This window comes from Hyla sarda, unplaced genomic scaffold (genome assembly GCF_029499605.1).
Source record: "Hyla sarda isolate aHylSar1 unplaced genomic scaffold, aHylSar1.hap1 scaffold_1714, whole genome shotgun sequence".
Taxonomy (NCBI): Eukaryota; Metazoa; Chordata; class Amphibia; order Anura; family Hylidae; genus Hyla; species Hyla sarda.
Window position 1 is genome coordinate 1 of NW_026608354.1, and position 22,200 is coordinate 22,200.

Below are 22,200 nucleotides of genomic sequence, written 5' to 3' on the forward strand. Positions count from 1 at the left end.
CGAAAAAAAAGAAGAAAAAGAAGAATAATACGCCAGAAAAGAGGCGAAAAGGAGAAAAACGTAAAAAAACGTGAAAAAATGTAAGAGGAAGAGAAGGGAAAAAAAGGTGGAAATGGGTTTATAAAGTGATTTCGGCGGAGAGAAATATATATATATATATACTATATATATATATATATATATATATATATATATATATATGCGCACACACACATATAGATATAAACGTATTTCTCCGTTGAGATATTGCAGCCGCTGCTGTGTCCAGGCCCAGGAGCCTTAGCACTGTGCTGTGATGTCACTCAATACCACTGACATCACTAGGTGTAAACAACATCTCTCCTTTGCTGTGTATGTGACTATGGAGCTGTTTGGTGATGTCCGTCTATTACGGCCTTCATAGAAGAGCAACAGGAGATTGTTGCATCCATCTTGAACCCTCAGAACTACAGTGCTATGATGTCACTCACTTCCACAGGCCTTGCAGAGTGTAAACAACAACAACCCAGCTTTGTTGTGTATGTAACCAAAGGGATTTGTGATGTCACCTGAGAACCTTCACAGCAGCGACAGCTTTATGAGGAGCATCAGCACTGCTCTGCCTGAGCAGAACCATCACCGCCATAGGTTGTCAAATAACCCGGATTTAAAACCACACAGGTAAGTCCAATGGGGTGCAGGCATGTCCTCTATGCTTACAGCTTCCCGTGGGTGTTGGTTGATACCGTTTGGGGACAGCCAAGGAGGCATCTGCAGGCAACAAAGGTAGGTGTGTGCTTGTGTGTGTGTTTCCTATGCAGATCCTAAGCCCAGTGTCACATGCAAGTAGGAGGGAGTAAGAAGGGTTCCTGGCAAATCCGGGTTATGGATTGCATTTAAAAAGGCCCCGTTGGAGTGCAATGGGGCACCTGTCTTGCTGCTTAGCAATAATGGTATGGGTTTAGGTTCTGCTGTGTGTACTGTGGTTGACTGCCCCCCAGCCCAGAGTGTGCATGGAAAATTGTCTGGCAGCCTCCCTTGACAGCAAGCAGTGATAGTGCCCATGAAGGGGACCTTGTTGGGCCCGCCCCTTTCACGGTTATCGCTTCTCGGCCTTTTGGCTAAGATCAAGTTGTAGTATCTGTTCTTAATCAGTTTAATATCTGATACGTCCCCTATCTGGGGACCATATATTAAATGGATTTTTGAGAACGGGGGGCCGATTTCGAAGCTTGCTTCCGTCGCCCTATGCATTGACCCGATATGGCAGTATCTTCGGGTACAGTGCACCACCCCCTTACAGGGTTTAAAAAGAAAGATTCACTACTTTCATTGCTACCTGCTTGCTGGCTAGCCAGCTAGCCAGCCCTGTGGGCCTTGGCTGCTGCTGCAGCCAAAAAACAAAGGTGGTTGCTGCTGCTGCTTCTGCTGCTTCTGCTTGTGTCCTGGCCCCTGTTGGAGCGTCCAGGCACAGGACTTCTGCTGCTGCTGACTAAATGGCCTCCTTAATTGGATCATTGAGTAGCACAGCACACCTGTGCAGGTAGGGCATGACATGATAGGCAGCTGCCTTGATAGCGGGTGGGTGCTGAATGTTCCTAATTGACAAAATAAGATTAATGCTTATGAAGAAATATAAAATCTCATCCCTTCCCCAATATCGCGCCACACCCCCTACCCCTTAATTCCCTGGTTGAACGTGATGGACATATGTCTTTTTTTCGACCGTACTAACTATGTAACTATGTAACATAACATGGGGGGGGGGGGGGGTCTCCTGGCTGTTCACACAGGTGTGTCATTGCTGTACATTGACCATGCATTGCTTCCTGCTGGTATTGCAAAGGCAAAGACAAATGCTTCCAGCCATCCATTGCACTAATGGATTGGTCATCAGCTGGGCTGTCTATGTCCCGCATCAATATAGACCAAAGTACAGAGGGTTAGGCTATGCTATTGTGCACCTACCTGATGCATCAGAAGGTGCGAGGCCCTTGCTAAATTCTGTGCACAGACTTTGAGATCTATGCTTTAGACTGTATCTAAACCTGCTCCAACATGGACTGACATTCTGGCCTACTTTCAGCCGATGCGACTTGTCTGTCGCTGAACAGTCGCTTTTTTATGTATTTCAGCACCTATGTATAATGTTTGTAAAAATGCCTCTAGAAGCTAAAGTCGCAGAAATGTCACACATATTTGGCCTGCAACTTTCTGTGCGACAAATTCAGACAGGAAAAATCAGTATAAATCCTTAGAAAATTATCCCCAGTGTCTCCATCTGCTGGCGGTATTGAATAAGCATTGCTGCACTGATGGGGTATGCATTAGACGAAAAAAAAGAAGAAAAAGAAGAATAATACGCCCAGAAAAGAGGCGAAAAGGAGAAAAACGTAAAAAAACGTGAAAAAAAAGTAAGAGGAAGAGAAGGGAAAAAAAGGTGGAAATGGGTTTAAAAGTGATTTCGGCGGAGAAATATATATATATATATATATATATATATATATATATATATATATATATATATATATATGCGCACACACACATATAGATATAAACGTATTCTCCGTTGAGATATTGCAGCCGCTGCTGTGTCCAGGCCCAGGAGCCTTAGCACTGTGCTGTGATGTCACTCAATACCACTGACATCACTAGGTGTAAACAACATCTCTCCTTTGCTGTGTATGTGACTATGGAGCTGTTTGGTGATGTCGTCTATTACGGCCTTCATAGAAGCAACAGGAGATTGTTGCATCCATCTTGAACCCTCAGAACTACAGTGCTATGATGTCACTCACTTCCACAGGCCTTGCAGAGTGTAAACAACAACAACCCAGCTTTGTTGTGTATGTAACCAAAGGGATTTGTGATGTCACCTAGAACCTTCACAGCAGCGACAGCTTTATGAGGAGCATCAGCCACTGCTCTGCCTGAGCAGAACCATCACCGCCATAGGTTGTCAAATAACCCGGATTTAACCCACACAGGTAAGTCCAATGGGGTGCAGGCATGTCCTCTATGCTTACAGCTTCCCGTGGGTGTTGGTTTGATACCGTTTGGGGGACAGCCAAGGAGGCATCTGCAGGCAACAAAGGTAGGTGTGTGCTTGTGTGTGTGTTTCCTATGCAGATCCTAAGCCCAGTGTCACATGCAAGTAGGAGGAGTAAGAAGGGGTTCCTGGCAAATCCGGGTTATGGATTGCATTTAAAAAGGCCCCGTGGGAGTGCAATGGGCCCCTGTCTTGCTGCTTAGCAATAATGGTATGGGTTTAGGTTCTGCTGTGTGTACTGGTGGTTGACTGCCCCCCAGCCCAGAGTGTGCATGGAAAATTGTCTGGCAGCCTCCCTGACAGCAAGCAGTGATAGTGCCCATGAAGGGGACCTTGTTGGGCCCGCCCCTTTCACGGTTATCGCTTCTCGGCCTTTTGGCTAAGATCAAGTGTAGTATCTGTTCTTATCAGTTTAATATCTGATACGTCCCCTATCTGGGGACCATATATTAAATGGATTTTTGAGAACGGGGGCCGATTTCGAAGCTTGCTTCCGTCGCCCTATGCATTGACCCGATATGGCAGTATCTTCGGGTACAGTGCACCACCCCCCTTACAGGGTTAAAAAGAAAGATTCCTACTTTCATTGCTACCTGCTTGCTGGCTAGCCAGCTAGCCAGCCCTGTGGGCCTTGCTGCTGCTGCAGCCAAAAAACAAAAGGTGGTGCTGCTGCTGCTTCTGCTGCTTCTGCTTCTGCTTGTGTCTGGCCCCTGTTGGAGCGTCCAGGCACAGGACTTCTGCTGCTGCTGACTAAATGGCCTCCTTAATTGGATCATTTGAGTAGCCAGCACACCTGTGCAGGGTAGGGCATGACATGATAGGCAGCTGCCTTGATAGCGGGTGGGTGCTGAATGTTCCTAATTGACAAAATAAGATTAATGCTTATGAAGAAATATAAAATCTCATCCCTTCCCAATATCGCGCCACACCCCTACCCCTTAATTCCCTGGTTGAACGTGATGGACATATGTCTTTTTTCGACCGTACTAACTATGTAACTATGTAACATAACATGGGGGGGGGGGGGGGGTCTCCTGGCTGTTCACACAGGTGTGTCATTGCTGTACATTGACCATGCATTGCTTCTGTGGTATTGCAAAGGCAAAGACAAATGCTTCCAGCCATCCATTGCACTAATGGATTGGTCATCAGCTGGCTGTCTATGTCCCGCATCAATATAGACCAAAGTACAGAGGGTTAGGCTATGCTATTGTGCACCTACCTGATGCATCAGAAGGTGCGAGGCCCTTGCTAAATTCTGTGCACAGACTTTGAGATCTATGCTTTAGACTGTATCTAAACCTGCTCCAACATGGACTGACATTCTGGCCTACTTTCAGCCGATGCGACTTGTCTGTCGCTGAACAGTCGCTTTTTATGTATTCAGCACCTATGTATAATGTTGTAAAAATGCTCTAGAAGCTAAAGTCGCAGAAATGTCACACATATTTGGCCTGCAACTTTCTGTGCGACAAATTCAGACAGGAAAAATCAGTATAAATCCTTAGAAAATTATCCCCCAGTGTCTCCATCTGCTGGCGGTATTGAATAAGCATTGCTGCACTGATGGGGTATGCATTAGACGAAAAAAAAGAAGAAAAAGAAGAATAATACGCCCAGAAAAGAGGCGAAAAGGAGAAAAACGTAAAAAAACGTGAAAAAAAAGTAAGAGGAAGAGAAGGGAAAAAAAGGTGGAAATGGGTTTAAAAGTGATTTCGGCGGAGAAATATATATATATATATATATATATATATATATATATATATATATATATATATATATATGCGCACACACACATATAGATATAAACGTATTCTCCGTTGAGATATTGCAGCCGCTGCTGTGTCCAGGCCCAGGAGCCTTAGCACTGTGCTGTGATGTCACTCAATACCACTGACATCACTAGGTGTAAACAACATCTCTCCTTTGCTGTGTATGTGACTATGGAGCTGTTTGGTGATGTCGTCTATTACGGCCTTCATAGAAGCAACAGGAGATTGTTGCATCCATCTTGAACCCTCAGAACTACAGTGCTATGATGTCACTCACTTCCACAGGCCTTGCAGAGTGTAAACAACAACAACCCAGCTTTGTTGTGTATGTAACCAAAGGGATTTGTGATGTCACCTAGAACCTTCACAGCAGCGACAGCTTTATGAGGAGCATCAGCACTGCTCTGCCTGAGCAGAACCATCACCGCCATAGGTTGTCAAATAACCCGGATTTAACCCACACAGGTAAGTCCAATGGGGTGCAGGCATGTCCTCTATGCTTACAGCTTCCCGTGGGTGTTGGTTTGATACCGTTTGGGGACAGCCAAGGAGGCATCTGCAGGCAACAAAGGTAGGTGTGTGCTTGTGTGTGTGTTTCCTATGCAGATCCTAAGCCAGTGTCACATGCAAGTAGGAGGAGTAAGAAGGGTTCCTGGCAAATCCGGGTTATGGATTGCATTTAAAAAGGCCCCGTGGGAGTGCAATGGGCCCCTGTCTTGCTGCTTAGCAATAATGGTATGGGTTTAGGTTCTGCTGTGTGTACTGGTGGTTGACTGCCCCCCAGCCCAGAGTGTGCATGGAAAATTGTCTGGCAGCCTCCCTGACAGCAAGCAGTGATAGTGCCCATGAAGGGGACCTTGTTGGGCCCGCCCCTTTCACGGTTATCGCTTCTCGGCCTTTTGGCTAAGATCAAGTGTAGTATCTGTTCTTATCAGTTTAATATCTGATACGTCCCCTATCTGGGGACCATATATTAAATGGATTTTTGAGAACGGGGGCCGATTTCGAAGCTTGCTTCCGTCGCCCTATGCATTGACCCGATATGGCAGTATCTTCGGGTACAGTGCACCACCCCCTTACAGGGTTAAAAAGAAAGATTCCTACTTTCATTGCTACCTGCTTGCTGGCTAGCCAGCTAGCCAGCCCTGTGGGCCTTGCTGCTGCTGCAGCCAAAAAACAAAAGGTGGTGCTGCTGCTGCTTCTGCTGCTTCTGCTTCTGCTTGTGTCTGGCCCCTGTTGGAGCGTCCAGGCACAGGACTTCTGCTTGCTGCTGACTAAATGGCCTCCTTAATTGGATCATTTGAGTAGCCAGCACACCTGTGCAGGTAGGGCATGACATGATAGGCAGCTGCCTTGATAGCGGGTGGGTGCTGAATGTTCCTAATTGACAAAATAAGATTAATGCTTATGAAGAAATATAAAATCTCATCCCCTTCCCCAATATCGCGCCACACCCCTACCCCTTAATTCCCTGGTTGAACGTGATGGACATATGTCTTTTTTTCGACCGTACTAACTATGTAACTATGTAACATAACATGGGGGGGGGGGGGGGGTCCTCCTGGCTGTTCACACAGGTGTGTCATTGCTGTACATTGACCATGCATTGCTTCTGTGGTATTGCAAAGGCAAAGACAAATGCTTCCAGCCATCCATTGCACTAATGGATTGGTCATCAGCTGGCTGTCTATGTCCCGCATCAATATAGACCAAAGTACAGAGGGTTAGGCTATGCTATTGTGCACCTACCTGATGCATCAGAAGGTGCGAGGCCCTTGCTAAATTCTGTGCACAGACTTTGAGATCTATGCTTTAGACTGTATCTAAACCTGCTCCAACATGGACTGACATTCTGGCCTACTTTCAGCCGATGCGACTTGTCTGTCGCTGAACAGTCGCTTTTTATGTATTCAGCACCTATGTATAATGTTGTAAAAATGCTCTAGAAGCTAAAGTCGCAGAAATGTCACACATATTTGGCCTGCAACTTTCTGTGCGACAAATTCAGACAGGAAAAATCAGTATAAATCCTTAGAAAATTATCCCCCAGTGTCTCCATCTGCTGGCGGTATTGAATAAGCATTGCTGCACTGATGGGGTATGCATTAGACGAAAAAAAAGAAGAAAAAGAAGAATAATACGCCCAGAAAAGAGGCGAAAAGGAGAAAAACGTAAAAAAACGTGAAAAAAAAGTAAGAGGAAGAGAAGGGAAAAAAAGGTGGAAATGGGTTTAAAAGTGATTTCGGCGGAGAAATATATATATATATATATATATATATATATATATATATATATATATATATATATATGCGCACACACACATATAGATATAAACGTATTCTCCGTTGAGATATTGCAGCCGCTGCTGTGTCCAGGCCCAGGAGCCTTAGCACTGTGCTGTGATGTCACTCAATACCACTGACATCACTAGGTGTAAACAACATCTCTCCTTTGCTGTGTATGTGACTATGGAGCTGTTTGGTGATGTCGTCTATTACGGCTTCATAGAAGCAACAGGAGATTGTTGCATCCATCTTGAACCCTCAGAACTACAGTGCTATGATGTCACTCACTTCCACAGGCCTTGCAGAGTGTAAACAACAACAACCCAGCTTTGTTGTGTATGTAACCAAAGGGATTTGTGATGTCACCTAGAACCTTCACAGCAGCGACAGCTTTATGAGGAGCATCAGCACTGCTCTGCCTGAGCAGAACCATCACCGCCATAGGTTGTCAAATAACCCGGATTTAACCCACACAGGTAAGTCCAATGGGGTGCAGGCATGTCCTCTATGCTTACAGCTTCCCGTGGGTGTTGGTTTGATACCGTTTGGGGACAGCCAAGGAGGCATCTGCAGGCAACAAAGGTAGGTGTGTGCTTGTGTGTGTGTTTCCTATGCAGATCCTAAGCCCAGTGTCACATGCAAGTAGGAGGAGTAAGAAGGGTTCCTGGCAAATCCGGGTTATGGATTGCATTTAAAAAGGCCCCGTGGGAGTGCAATGGGCCCCTGTCTTGCTGCTTAGCAATAATGGTATGGGTTTAGGTTCTGCTGTGTGTACTGGTGGTTGACTGCCCCCCAGCCCAGAGTGTGCATGGAAAATTGTCTGGCAGCCTCCCTGACAGCAAGCAGTGATAGTGCCCATGAAGGGGACCTTGTTGGGCCCGCCCCTTTCACGGTTATCGCTTCTCGGCCTTTTGGCTAAGATCAAGTGTAGTATCTGTTCTTATCAGTTTAATATCTGATACGTCCCCTATCTGGGGACCATATATTAAATGGATTTTTGAGAACGGGGGCCGATTTCGAAGCTTGCTTCCGTCGCCCTATGCATTGACCCGATATGGCAGTATCTTCGGGTACAGTGCACCACCCCCTTACAGGGTTAAAAGAAAGATTCCTACTTTCATTGCTACCTGCTTGCTGGCTAGCCAGCTAGCCAGCCCTGTGGGCCTTGCTGCTGCTGCAGCCAAAAAACAAAAGGTGGTGCTGCTGCTGCTTCTGCTGCTTCTGCTTCTGCTTGTGTCTGGCCCCTGTTGGAGCGTCCAGGCACAGGACTTCTGCTGCTGCTGACTAAATGGCCTCCTTAATTGGATTCATTTGAGTAGCCAGCACACCTGTGCAGGTAGGGCATGACATGATAGGCAGCTGCCTTGATAGCGGGTGGGTGCTGAATGTTCCTAATTGACAAAATAAGATTAATGCTTATGAAGAAATATAAAATCTCATCCCTTCCCCAATATCGCGCCACACCCCTACCCCTTAATTCCCTGGTTGAACGTGATGGACATATGTCTTTTTTCGACCGTACTAACTATGTAACTATGTAACATAACATGGGGGGGGGGGGGGTCTCCTGGCTGTTCACACAGGTGTGTCATTGCTGTACATTGACCATGCATTGCTTCTGTGGTATTGCAAAGGCAAAGACAAATGCTTCCAGCCATCCATTGCACTAATGGATTGGTCATCAGCTGGCTGTCTATGTCCCGCATCAATATAGACCAAAGTACAGAGGGTTAGGCTATGCTATTGTGCACCTACCTGATGCATCAGAAGGTGCGAGGCCCTTGCTAAATTCTGTGCACAGACTTTGAGATCTATGCTTTAGACTGTATCTAAACCTGCTCCAACATGGACTGACATTCTGGCCTACTTTCAGCCGATGCGACTTGTCTGTCGCTGAACAGTCGCTTTTTATGTATTCAGCACCTATGTATAATGTTGTAAAAATGCTCTAGAAGCTAAAGTCGCAGAAATGTCACACATATTTGGCCTGCAACTTTCTGTGCGACAAATTCAGACAGGAAAAATCAGTATAAATCCTTAGAAAATTATCCCCAGTGTCTCCATCTGCTGGCGGTATTGAATAAGCATTGCTGCACTGATGGGGTATGCATTAGACGAAAAAAAAGAAGAAAAAAGAAGAATAATACGCCCAGAAAAGAGGCGAAAAGGAGAAAAACGTAAAAAAACGTGAAAAAAAAGTAAGAGGAAGAGAAGGGAAAAAAAGGTGGAAATGGGTTTAAAAGTGATTTCGGCGGAGAAATATATATATATATATATATATATATATATATATATATATATATATATATGCGCACACACACATATAGATATAAACGTATTCTCCGTTTGAGATATTGCAGCCGCTGCTGTGTCCAGGCCCAGGAGCCTTAGCACTGTGCTGTGATGTCACTCAATACCACTGACATCACTAGGTGTAAACAACATCTCTCCTTTGCTGTGTATGTGACTATGGAGCTGTTTGGTGATGTCGTCTATTACGGCCTTCATAGAAGCAACAGGAGATTGTTGCATCCATCTTGAACCCTCAGAACTACAGTGCTATGATGTCACTCACTTCCACAGGCCTTGCAGAGTGTAAACAACAACAACCCAGCTTTGTTGTGTATGTAACCAAAGGGATTTGTGATGTCACCTAGAACCTTCACAGCAGCGACAGCTTTATGAGGAGCATCAGCACTGCTCTGCCTGAGCAGAACCATCACCGCCATAGGTTGTCAAATAACCCGGATTTAACCCACACAGGTAAGTCCAATGGGGTGCAGGCATGTCCTCTATGCTTACAGCTTCCCGTGGGTGTTGGTTTGATACCGTTTGGGGACAGCCAAGGAGGCATCTGCAGGCAACAAAGGTAGGTGTGTGCTTGTGTGTGTGTTTCCTATGCAGATCCTAAGCCCAGTGTCACATGCAAGTAGGGAGGAGTAAGAAGGGTTCCTGGCAAATCCGGGTTATGGATTGCATTTAAAAAGGCCCCGTGGGAGTGCAATGGGCCCCTGTCTTGCTGCTTAGCAATAATGGTATGGGTTTAGGTTCTGCTGTGTGTACTGGTGGTTGACTGCCCCCCCAGCCAGAGTGTGCATGGAAAATTGTCTGGCAGCCTCCCTGACAGCAAGCAGTGATAGTGCCCATGAAGGGGACCTTGTTGGGCCCGCCCCTTCACGGTTATCGCTTCTCGGCCTTTTGGCTAAGATCAAGTGTAGTATCTGTTCTTATCAGTTTAATATCTGATACGTCCCCTATCTGGGGGACCATATATTAAATGGATTTTTGAGAACGGGGGCCGATTTCGAAGCTTGCTTCCGTCGCCCTATGCATTGATCCCGATATGGCAGTATCTTCGGGTACAGTGCACCACCCCCTTTACAGGGTTAAAAAGAAAGATTCCTACTTTCATTGCTACCTGCTTGCTGGCTAGCCAGCTAGCCAGCCCTGTGGGCCTTGCTGCTGCTGCAGCCAAAAAAACAAAAGGTGGTGCTGCTGCTGCTTCTGCTGCTTCTGCTTCTGCTTGTGTCTGGCCCCTGTTGGAGCGTCCAGGCACAGGACTTCTGCTGCTGCTGACTAAATGGCCTCCTTAATTGGATCATTTGAGTAGCCAGCACACCTGTGCAGGTAGGGCATGACATGATAGGCAGCTGCCCTTGATATCAGCGGGTGGGTGCTGAATGTTCCTAATTGACAAAATAAGATTAATGCTTATGAAGAAATATAAAATCTCATCCCTTCCCCAATATCGCGCCACACCCCTACCCCTTAATTCCCTGGTTGAACGTGATGGACATATGTCTTTTTTCGACCGTACTAACTATGTAAACTATGTAACATAACATGGGGGGGGGGGGGGGGTCTCCTGGCTGTTCACACAGGTGTGTCATTGCTGTACATTGACCATGCATTGCTTCTGTGGTATTGCAAAGGCAAAGGACAAATGCTTCCAGCCATCCATTGCACTAATGGATTGGTCATCAGCTGGCTGTCTATGTCCCGCATCAATATAGACCAAAGTACAGAGGGTTAGGCTATGCTATTGTGCACCTACCTGATGCATCAGAAGGTGCGAGGCCCTTGCTAAATTCTGTGCACAGACTTTGAGATCTATGCTTTAGACTGTATCTAAACCTGCTCCAACATGGACTGACATTCTGGCCTACTTTCAGCCGATGCGACTTGTCTGTCGCTGAACAGTCGCTTTTTATGTATTCAGCACCTATGTAATAATGTTGTAAAAATGCTCTAGAAGCTAAAGTCGCAGAAATGTCACACATATTTGGCCTGCAACTTTCTGTGCGACAAATTCAGACAGGAAAAATCAGTATAAATCCTTAGAAAATTATCCCCCAGTGTCTCCATCTGCTGGCGGTATTGAATAAGCATTGCTGCACTGATGGGGTATGCATTAGACGAAAAAAAAGAAGAAAAAGAAGAATAATACGCCCCAGAAAAGAGGCGAAAAGGAGAAAAACGTAAAAAAACGTGAAAAAAAGTAAGAGGAAGAGAAGGGAAAAAAAGGTGGAAATGGGTTTAAAAGTGATTTCGGCGGAGAAATATATATATATATATATATATATATATATATATATATATATATATATATATATGCGCACACACACATATAGATATAAACGTATTCTCCGTTGAGATATTGCAGCCGCTGCTGTGTCCAGGCCCAGGAGCCTTAGCACTGTGCTGTGATGTCACTCAATACCACTGACATCACTAGGTGTAAACAACATCTCTCCTTTGCTGTGTATGTGACTATGGAGCTGTTTGGTGATGTCGTCTATTACGGCCTTCATAGAAGCAACAGGAGATTGTTGCATCCATCTTGAACCCTCAGAACTACAGTGCTATGATGTCACTCACTTCCACAGGCCTTGCAGAGTGTAAACAACAACAACCCAGCTTTGTTGTGTATGTAACCAAAGGGATTTGTGATGTCACCTAGAACCTTCACAGCAGCGACAGCTTTATGAGGAGCATCAGCACTGCTCTGCCTGAGCAGAACCATCACCGCCATAGGTTGTCAAATAACCCGGATTTAACCCACACAGGTAAGTCCAATGGGGTGCAGGCATGTCCTCTATGCTTACAGCTTCCCGTGGGTGTTGGTTTGATACCGTTTGGGGACAGCCAAGGAGGCATCTGCAGGCAACAAAGGTAGGTGTGTGCTTGTGTGTGTGTTTCCTATGCAGATCCTAAGCCAGTGTCACATGCAAGTAGGAGGAGTAAGAAGGGTTCCTGGCAAATCCGGGTTATGGATTGCATTTAAAAAGGCCCCCGTGGGAGTGCAATGGGCCCCTGTCTTGCTGCTTAGCAATAATGGTATGGGTTTAGGTTCTGCTGTGTGTACTGTGGTTGACTGCCCCCCAGCCCCAGAGTGTGCATGGAAAATTGTCTGGCAGCCTCCCTGACAGCAAGCAGTGATAGTGCCCATGAAGGGGACCTTGTTGGGCCCGCCCCTTTCACGGTTATCGCTTCTCGGCCTTTTGGCTAAGATCAAGTGTAGTATCTGTTCTTATCAGTTTAATATCTGATACGTCCCCTATCTGGGGACCATATATTAAATGGATTTTTGAGAACGGGGGCCGATTTCGAAGCTTGCTTCCGTCGCCCTATGCATTGACCCGATATGGCAGTATCTTCGGGTACAGTGCACCACCCCCTTACAGGGTTAAAAAGAAAGATTCCTACTTTCATTGCTACCTGCTTGCTGGCTAGCCAGCTAGCCAGCCCTGTGGGCCTTGCTGCTGCTGCAGCCAAAAAACAAAAGGTGGTGCTGCTGCTGCTTCTGCTGTTCTGCTTCTGCTTCTGCTTGTGTCTGGCCCCTGTTGGAGCGTCCAGGCACAGGACTTCTGCTGCTGCTGACTAAATGGCCTCCTAATTGGATCATTTGAGTAGCCAGCACACCTGTGCAGTAGGGCATGACATGATAGGCAGCTGCCTTGATAGCGGGTGGGTGCTGAATGTTCCTAATTGACAAAATAAGATTAATGCTTATGAAGAAATATAAAATCTCATCCCTTCCCAATATCGCGCACACCCCTACCCCTTAATTCCCTGGTTGAACGTGATGGACATATGTCTTTTTTCGACCGTACTAACTATGTAACTATGTAACATAACATGGGGGGGGGGGGGGGTCTCCTGCTGTTCACACAGGTGTGTCATTGCTGTACATTGACCATGCATTGCTTCTGTGGTATTGCAAAGGCAAAGACAAATGCTTCCAGCCATCCATTGCACTAATGGATTGGTCATCAGCTGGCTGTCTATGTCCCGCATCAATATAGACCAAAGTACAGAGGGTTAGGCTATGCTATTGTGCACCTACCTGATGCATCAGAAGGTGCGAGGCCCTTGCTAAATTCTGTGCACAGACTTTGAGATCTATGCTTTAGACTGTATCTAAACCTGCTCCAACATGGACTGACATTCTGGCCTACTTTCAGCCGATGCGACTTGTCTGTCGCTGAACAGTCGCTTTTTATGTATTCAGCACCTATGTATAATGTTGTAAAAATGCTCTAGAAGCTAAAGTCGCAGAAATGTCACACATATTTGGCCTGCAACTTTCTGTGCGACAAATTCAGACAGGAAAAATCAGTATAAATCCTTAGAAAATTATCCCCCAGTGTCTCCATCTGCTGGCGGTATTGAATAAGCATTGCTGCACTGATGGGTATGCATTAGACGAAAAAAAAGAAGAAAAAGAAGAATAATACGCCCAGAAAAGAGGCGAAAAGGAGAAAAACGTAAAAAAACGTGAAAAAAAAGTAAGAGGAAGAGAAGGGAAAAAAGGTGGAAATGGGTTTAAAAGTGATTTCGGCGGAGAAATATATATATTATATATATATATATATAATATATATATATAATATATATATATATATATGCGCACACACACATATAGATATAACGTATTCTCCGTTGAGATATTGCAGCCGCTGCTGTGTCCAGGCCCAGGAGCCTTAGCACTGTGCTGTGATGTCACTCAATACCACTGACATCACTAGGTGTAAACAACATCTCTCCTTTGCTGTGTATGTGACTATGGAGCTGTTTGGTGATGTCGTCTATTACGGCCTTCATAGAAGCAACAGGAGATTGTTGCATCCATCTTGAACCCTCAGAACTACAGTGCTATGATGTCACTCACTTCCACAGGCCTTGCAGAGTGTAAACAACAACAACCCAGCTTTGTTGTGTATGTAACCAAAGGGATTTGTGATGTCACCTAGAACCTTCACAGCAGCGACAGCTTTATGAGGAGCATCAGCACTGCTCTGCCTGAGCAGAACCATCACCGCCATAGGTTGTCAAATAACCCGGATTTAACCCACACAGGTAAGTCCAATGGGGTGCAGGCATGTCCTCTATGCTTACAGCTTCCCGTGGGTGTTGGTTTGATACCGTTTGGGGACAGCCAAGGAGGCATCTGCAGGCAACAAAGGTAGGTGTAGTGCTTGTGTGTGTGTTTCCTATGCAGATCCTAAGCCCAGTGTCACATGCAAGTAGGAGGAGTAAGAAGGGTTCCTGGCAAATCCGGGTTATGGATTGCATTTAAAAAGGCCCCGTGGGAGTGCAATGGGCCCCTGTCTTGCTGCTTAGCAATAATGGTATGGGTTTAGGTTCTGCTGTGTGTACTGGTGGTTGACTGCCCCCCCAGCCCAGAGTGTGCATGGAAAATTGTCTGGCAGCCTCCCTGACAGCAAGCAGTGATAGTGCCCATGAAGGGGACCTTGTTGGGCCCCGCCCCTTTCACGGTTATCGCTTCTCGGCCTTTTGGCTAAGATCAAGTGTAGTATCTGTTCTTATCAGTTTAATATCTGATACGTCCCCTATCTGGGGACCATATATTAAATGGATTTTTGAGAACGGGGGGCCGATTTCGAAGCTTGCTTCCGTCGCCCTATGCATTGACCCGATATGGCAGTATCTTCGGGTACAGTGCACCACCCCCTTACAGGGTTAAAAAGAAAGATTCCTACTTTCATTGCTACCTGCTTGCTGGCTAGCCAGCTAGCCAGCCCTGTGGGCCTTGCTGCTGCTGCAGCCCAAAAAACAAAAGGTTGGTGCTGCTGCTGCTTCTGCTGCTTCTGCTTCTGCTTGTGTCTGGCCCCTGTTGGAGCGTCCAGGCACAGGACTTCTGCTGCTGCTGACTAAATGGCCTCCTTAATTGGATCATTTGAGTAGCCAGCACACCTGTGCAGGTAGGGCATGACATGATAGGCAGCTGCCTTGATAGCGGAGTGGGTGCTGAATGTTCCTAATTGACAAAATAAGATTAATGCTTATGAAGAAATATAAAATCTCATCCCTTCCCCAATATCGCGCCACACCCCTACCCCTTAATTCCCTGGTTGAACGTGATGGACATATGTCTTTTTTCGGACCGTACTAACTATGTAACTATGTAACATAACATGGGGGGGGGGGGGGGGTCTCCTGGCTGTTCACACAGGTGTGTCATTGCTGTACATTGACCATGCATTGCTTCTGTGGTATTGCAAAGGCAAAGACAAATGCCTTCCAGCCAATCCATTGCACTAATGGATTGGTCATCAGCTGGCTGTCTATGTCCCGCATCAATATAGACCAAAGTACAGAGGGGTTAGGCTATGCTATTGTGCACCCTACCTGATGCATCAGAAGGTGCGAGGCCCTTGCTAAATTCTGTGCACAGACTTTGAGATCTATGCTTTAGACTGTATCTAAACCTGCTCCAACATGGGACTGACATTCTGGCCTACTTTCAGCCGATGCGACTTGTCTGTCGCTGAACAGTCGCTTTTTATGTATTCAGCACCTATGTATAATGTTGTAAAAATGCTCTAGAAGCTAAAGTCGCAGAAATGTCACACATATTTGGGCCTGCAACTTTCTGTGCGACAAATTCAGACAGGAAAAATCAGTATAAATCCTTAGAAAATTATCCCCCAGTGTCTCCATCTGCTGGCGGTATTGAATAAGCATTGCTGCACTGATGGGTATGCATTAGACGAAAAAAAAGAAGAAAAAGAAGAATAATACGCCCAGAAATGAGGCGAAAAGGAGAAAAACGTTAAAAAAACGTGAAAAAAAAGTAAGAGGAAGAGAAGGGAAAAAAAAGGTGGAAATGGGTTTAAAAGTGATTTCGGCGGAGAAATATATATATATATATATATATATATATATATATATATATATATATATATATTGCGCACACACACATATAGATATAAACGTATTCTCCGTTGAGATATTGCAGCCGCTGCTGTGTCCAGGCCCCAGGAGCCTTAGCACTGTGCTGTGATGTCACTCAATACCACTGACATCACTAGGTGTAAACAACATCTCTCCTTTGCTGGTGTATGTGACTATGGAGCTGTTTGGTGATGTCGTCTATTACGCCTTCATAGAAGCAACAGGAGATTGTTGCATCCATCTTGAACCCTCAGAACTACAGTGCTATGATGTCACTCACTCTCACAGGCCTTGCAGAGTGTAAACAACAACAACCCAGCTTTGTTGTGTATGTAACCAAAGGGATTTGTGATGTCACCTAGGAACCTTCACAGCAGCGACAGCTTTATGAGGAGCATCAGCACTGCTCTGCCTGAGCAGAACCATCACCGCCATAGGTTGTCAAATAACCCGGATTTAACCCACACAGGTAAGTCCAATGGGGTGCAGGCATGTCCTCTATGCTTACAGCTTCCCGTGGGTGTTGGTTTGATACCGTTTGGGGACAGCCAAGGAGGGCATCTGCAGGCAACAAAGGTAGGTGTGTGCTTGTGTGTGTGTTTCCTATGCAGATCCTAAGCCCAGTGTCACATGCAAGTAGGAGGAGTAAGAAGGGTTCCTGGCAATCCGGGTTATGGATTGCATTTAAAAAGGCCCGTGGGAGTGCAATGGGCCCCTGTCTTGCCTGCTTAGCAATAATGGTATGGGTTTAGGTTTCTGCTGTGTGTACTGGTGGTTGACTGCCCCCCAGCCCAGAGTGTGCATGGAAAATTGTCTGGCAGCCTCCCTGACAGCAAGCAGTGATAGTGCCCATGAAGGGGACCTTGTTGGGCCCGCCCCTTTCACGGTTATCGCTTCTCGGCCTTTTGGCTAAGATCAAGTGTAGTATCTGTTCTTATCAGTTTAATATCTGATACGTCCCCTATCTGGGGACCATATATTAAATGGATTTTTGAGAACGGGGGCCGATTTCGAAGCTTGCTTCCGTCGCCCTATGCATTGACCCGATATATGCAGTATCTTCGGGTACAGTGCACCACCCCCCTTACAGGGTTAAAAAGAAAGATTCCTACTTTCATTGCTACCTGCTTGCTGGCTAGCCAGCTAGCCAGCCCTGTGGGCCTTGCTGCTGCTGCAGCCAAAAAACACAAAGGTGGTGCTGGCTGCTGCTTCTGCTGCTTTCTGCTTCTGCTTGTGTCTGGCCCCTGTTGGAGCGTCCAGGCACAGGACTTCTGCTGCTGCTGACTAAATGGCCTCCTTAATTGGATCATTTGAGTAGCCAGCACACCTGTGCAGGTAGGGCATGACATGATAGGCAGCTGCCTTGATAGCGGGGTGGGTGCTGAATGTTCCTAATTGACAAAATAAGATTAATGCTTATGAAGAAATATAAAATCTCATCCCTTCCCCAATATCGCGCCACACCCCTACCCCTTAATTCCCTGGTTGAACGTGATGGACATATGTCTTTTTTCGACCGTACTAACTATGTAACTATGTAACATAACATGGGGGGGGGGAGGGGGTCTCCTGGCTGTTCACACAGGGTGTGTCATTGCTGTACATTGACCATGCATTGCTCTGTGGTATTGCAAAGGCAAAGACAAATGCTTCCAGCCATCCATTGCACTAATGATTGGTCATCAGCTGGCTGTCTATGTCCCGCATCAATATAGACCAAAGTACAGAGGGTTAGGCTATGCTATTGTGCACCTACCTGATGCATCAGAAGGTGCGAGGCCCTTGCTAAATTCTGTGCACAGACTTTGAGATCTATGCTTTAGACTGTATCTAAACCTGCTCAACATGGACTGACATTCTGGCCTACTTTTCAGCCGATGCGACTTGTCTGTCGCTGAACAGTCGCTTTTTATGTATTCAGCACCTATGTATAATGTTGTAAAAATGCTCTAGAAGCTAAAGTCGCAGAAATGTCACACATATTTGGCCTGCAACTTTCTGTGCGACAAATTCAGACAGGAAAAATCAGTATAAATCCTTAGAAAATGATCCCCCAGTGTCTCCATCTGCTGGGCGGTATTGAATAAGCATTGCTGCACTGATGGGGTATGCATTAGACGAAAAAAAAGAAGAAAAAGAAGAATAATACGCCCAGAAAAGAGGCGAAAAGGAGAAAAAACGTAAAAAAAACGTGAAAAAAAAGTAAGAGGAAGAGAAGGGAAAAAAAGGTGGAAATGGGTTTAAAAGTGATTTCGGCGGAAGAAATATTATATATATATATATATATATATATATATTATATATATATATATATATATATGCGCACACACACATATAGATATAAACGTATTCTCCGTTGAGATATTGCAGCCGCTGCTGTGTCCAGGCCCAGGAGCCTTAGCACTGTGCTGTGATGTCACTCAATACCACTGACATCACTAGGTTGGTAAACAACATCTCTCCTTTGCTGTGTATGTGACTATGGAGCTGTTTGGTGATGTCGTCTATTACGGCCTTCATAGAAGCAACAGGAGATTGTTGCATCCATCTTGAACCCTCAGAACTACAGTGCTATGATGTCACCTCACTTCCACAGGCCTTGCAGAGTGTAAACAACAACAACCCAGCTTTGTTGTGTATGTAACCAAAGGGATTTGTGATGTCACCTATGAACCTTCACAGCAGCGACAGCTCTTATGAGGAGCATCAGCACTGCTCTGCCTGAGCAGAACCATCACCGCCATAGGTTGTCAAATAACCCGGATTTAACCACACAGGTAAGTCCAATGGGGTGCAGGCATGTCCTCTATGCTTACAGCTTCCCGTGGGTGTTGGTTTGATACCGTTTGGGGACAGCCAAGGAGGCATCTGCAGGGCAGACAAAGGTAGGTGTGTGCTTGTGTGTGTGTTTCCTATGCAGATCCTAAGCCCAGTGTCACATGCAAGTAGGAGGAGTAAGAAGGGTTCCTGGCAAATCCGGGTTATGGATTGCATTTAAAAAGGCCCCGTGGGAGTGCAATGGGCCCCCTGTCTTGCTGCTTAGCAATAATGGTATGGGGTTTAGGTTCTGCTGTGTGTACTGGTGGTTGACTGCCCCCCAGCCCAGAGTGTGCATGGAAAATTGTCTGGCAGCCTCCCTGACAGCAAGCAGTGATAGTGCCCATGAAGGGGACCTTGTTGGGCCCGCCCCTTTCACGGTTTATCGCTTCTCGGCCTTTTGGCTAAGATCAAGTGTAGTATCTGTTCTTATCAGTTTAATATCTGATACGTCCCCTATCTGGGGACCCATATATTAAATGGATTTTTGAGAACGGGGGCCGATTTCGAAGCTTGCTTCCGTCGCCCTATGCATTGACCCCGATATGGCAGTATCTTCGGGTACAGTGCACCACCCCCTTACAGGGTTAAAAAGAAAGATCCTACTTTCATTGCTACCTGCTTGCTGGCTAGCCCAGCTAGCCAGCCCTAGTGGGCCTTGCTGCTGCTGCAGCCAAAAAACAAAAGGTGGTGCTGCTGCTGTCTTCTGCTGCTTCTGCTTCTGCTTGTGTCTTGGCCCCTGTTGGAGCGTCGCAGGCACAGGACTTCTGCTTGCTGCTGACTAAATGGCCTCCTTATTGGATCATTGATAGCGGGTGGGTGCTGAATGTTCCTAATTGACAAAATAAGATTAATGCTTATGAAGAAATATAAAATCTCATCCCTTCCCCAATATCGCGCCACACCCCTACCCCTTAATTCCCTGGTTGAACGTGATGGACATATGTCTTTTTTCGACCGTACTAACTATGTAACTATGTAACATAACATGGGGGGGGGGGGGGGGTCTCCTGGCTGTTCACACAGGTGTGTCATTGCTGTACATTGACCATGCATTGCTTCTGTGGTATTGCAAAGGCAAAGACAAATGCTTCCAGCCATCCATTGCACTAATGGATTGGTCATCAGCTGGCTGTCTATGTCCCGCATCAATATAGACCAAAGTACAGAGGGTTAGGCTATGCTATTGTGCACCTACCTGATGCATCAGAAGGTGCGAGGCCCTTGCTAAATTCTGTGCACAGACTTTGAGATCTATGCTTTAGACTGTATCTAAACCTGCTCCAACATGGACTGACATTCTGGCCTACTTTCAGCCGATGCGACTTGTCTGTCGCTGAACAGTCGCTTTTTATGTATTCAGCACCTATGTATAATGTTGTAAAAATGCTCTAGAAGCTAAAGTCGCAGAAATGTCACACATATTTGGCCTGCAACTTTCTGTGCGACAAATTCAGACAGGAAAAATCAGTATAAATCCTTAGAAAATTATCCCCCAGTGTCTCCATCTGCTGGCGGTATTGAATAAGCATTGCTGCACTGATGGGGTATGCATTAGACGAAAAAAAAGAAGAAAAAGAAGAATAATACGCCCAGAAAAGAGGCGAAAAGGAGAAAAACGTAAAAAAACGTGAAAAAAAAGTAAGAGGAAGAGAAGGGAAAAAAAGGTGGAAATGGGTTTAAAAGTGATTTCGGCGGAGAAATATATATATATATATATATATATATATATATATATATATATATGCGCACACACACACATAGATATAAACGTATTCTCCGTTGAGATATTGCAGCCGCTGCTGTGTCCAGGCCCAGGAGCCTTAGCACTGTGCTGTGATGTCACTCAATACCACTGACATCACTAGGTGTAAACAACATCTCTCCTTTGCTGTGTATGTGACTATGGAGCTGTTTGGTGATGTCGTCTATTACGGCCTTCATAGAAGCAACAGGAGATTGTTGCATCCATCTTGAACCCTCAGAACTACAGTGCTATGATGTCACTCACTTCCACAGGCCTTGCAGAGTGTAAACAACAACAACCCAGCTTTGTTGTGTATGTAACCAAAGGGATTTGTGATGTCACCTAGAACCTTCACAGCAGCGACAGCTTTATGAGGAGCATCAGCACTGCTCTGCCTGAGCAGAACCATCACCGCCATAGGTTGTCAAATAACCCGGATTTAACCCACACAGGTAAGTCCAATGGGGTGCAGGCATGTCCTCTATGCTTACAGCTTCCCGTGGGTGTTGGTTTGATACTGTTTGGGGACAGCCAAGGAGGCATCTGCAGGCAACAAAGGTAGGTGTGTGCTTGTGTGTGTGTTTCCTATGCACATCCTAAGCCCAGTGTCACATGCAAGTAGGAGGAGTAAGAAGGGTTCCTGGCAAATCCGGGTTATGGATTGCATTTAAAAAGGCCCCGTGGGAGTGCAATGGGCCCCTGTCTTGCTGCTTAGCAATAATGGTATGGGTTTAGGTTCTGCTGTGTGTACTGGTGGTTGACTGCCCCCCAGCCCAGAGTGTGCATGGAAAATTGTCTGGCAGCCTCCCTGACAGCAAGCAGTGATAGTGCCCATGAAGGGGACCTTGTTGGGCCCGCCCCTTTCACGGTTATCGCTTCTCGGCCTTTTGGCTAAGATCAAGTGTAGTATCTGTTCTTATCAGTTTAATATCTGATACGTCCCCTATCTGGGGACCATATATTAAATGGATTTTTGAGAACGGGGGCCGATTTCGAAGCTTGCTTCCGTCGCCCTATGCATTGACCCGATATGGCAGTATCTTCGGGTACAGTGCACCACCCCCTTACAGGGTTAAAAAGAAAGATTCCTACTTTCATTGCTACCTGCTTGCTGGCTAGCCAGCTAGCCAGCCCTGTGGGCCTTGCTGCTGCTGCAGCCAAAAAACAAAAGGTGGTGCTGCTGCTGCTTCTGCTGCTTCTGCTTCTGCTTGTGTCTGGCCCCTGTTGGAGCGTCCAGGCACAGGACTTCTGCTGCTGCTGACTAAATGGCCTCCTTAATTGGATCATTTGAGTAGCCAGCACACCTGTGCAGGTAGGGCATGACATGATAGGCAGCTGCCTTGATAGCGGGTG

The 22,200-nt window shown here is 46.0% G+C and overlaps 10 non-coding genes across 10 annotated transcripts; all 10 read left to right on the top strand.

The window, feature by feature from the left end:
- Positions 1–1,080: 1,080 nt before the first annotated feature.
- Positions 1,081–1,274, top strand: LOC130312367 (U2 spliceosomal RNA). The gene has a single exon (XR_008860495.1). It is a non-coding gene; the product is annotated as a U2 spliceosomal RNA (small nuclear RNA).
- Positions 1,275–3,387: 2,113 nt separating this feature from the next.
- Positions 3,388–3,578, top strand: LOC130312339 (U2 spliceosomal RNA). The gene has a single exon (XR_008860469.1). It is a non-coding gene; the product is annotated as a U2 spliceosomal RNA (small nuclear RNA).
- A 2,105-nt stretch (positions 3,579–5,683) lies between these two features.
- LOC130312350 (U2 spliceosomal RNA) lies at positions 5,684–5,874 on the top strand. Its single transcript, XR_008860480.1, has one exon. It is a non-coding gene; the product is annotated as a U2 spliceosomal RNA (small nuclear RNA).
- A 2,106-nt stretch (positions 5,875–7,980) lies between these two features.
- Positions 7,981–8,171, top strand: LOC130312363 (U2 spliceosomal RNA). The gene has a single exon (XR_008860491.1). It is a non-coding gene; the product is annotated as a U2 spliceosomal RNA (small nuclear RNA).
- Positions 8,172–10,267: 2,096 nt separating this feature from the next.
- Positions 10,268–10,460, top strand: LOC130312366 (U2 spliceosomal RNA). The gene has a single exon (XR_008860494.1). It is a non-coding gene; the product is annotated as a U2 spliceosomal RNA (small nuclear RNA).
- A 2,110-nt stretch (positions 10,461–12,570) lies between these two features.
- On the top strand, positions 12,571–12,761 carry LOC130312370 (U2 spliceosomal RNA). The gene has a single exon (XR_008860497.1). It is a non-coding gene; the product is annotated as a U2 spliceosomal RNA (small nuclear RNA).
- A 2,105-nt stretch (positions 12,762–14,866) lies between these two features.
- On the top strand, positions 14,867–15,058 carry LOC130312358 (U2 spliceosomal RNA). The gene has a single exon (XR_008860487.1). It is a non-coding gene; the product is annotated as a U2 spliceosomal RNA (small nuclear RNA).
- Positions 15,059–17,172: 2,114 nt separating this feature from the next.
- On the top strand, positions 17,173–17,364 carry LOC130312364 (U2 spliceosomal RNA). The gene has a single exon (XR_008860492.1). It is a non-coding gene; the product is annotated as a U2 spliceosomal RNA (small nuclear RNA).
- Positions 17,365–19,484: 2,120 nt separating this feature from the next.
- LOC130312362 (U2 spliceosomal RNA) lies at positions 19,485–19,677 on the top strand. The gene has a single exon (XR_008860490.1). It is a non-coding gene; the product is annotated as a U2 spliceosomal RNA (small nuclear RNA).
- A 2,041-nt stretch (positions 19,678–21,718) lies between these two features.
- LOC130312371 (U2 spliceosomal RNA) lies at positions 21,719–21,909 on the top strand. Its single transcript, XR_008860498.1, has one exon. It is a non-coding gene; the product is annotated as a U2 spliceosomal RNA (small nuclear RNA).
- The last annotated feature ends 291 nt before the right edge of the window (positions 21,910–22,200 follow it).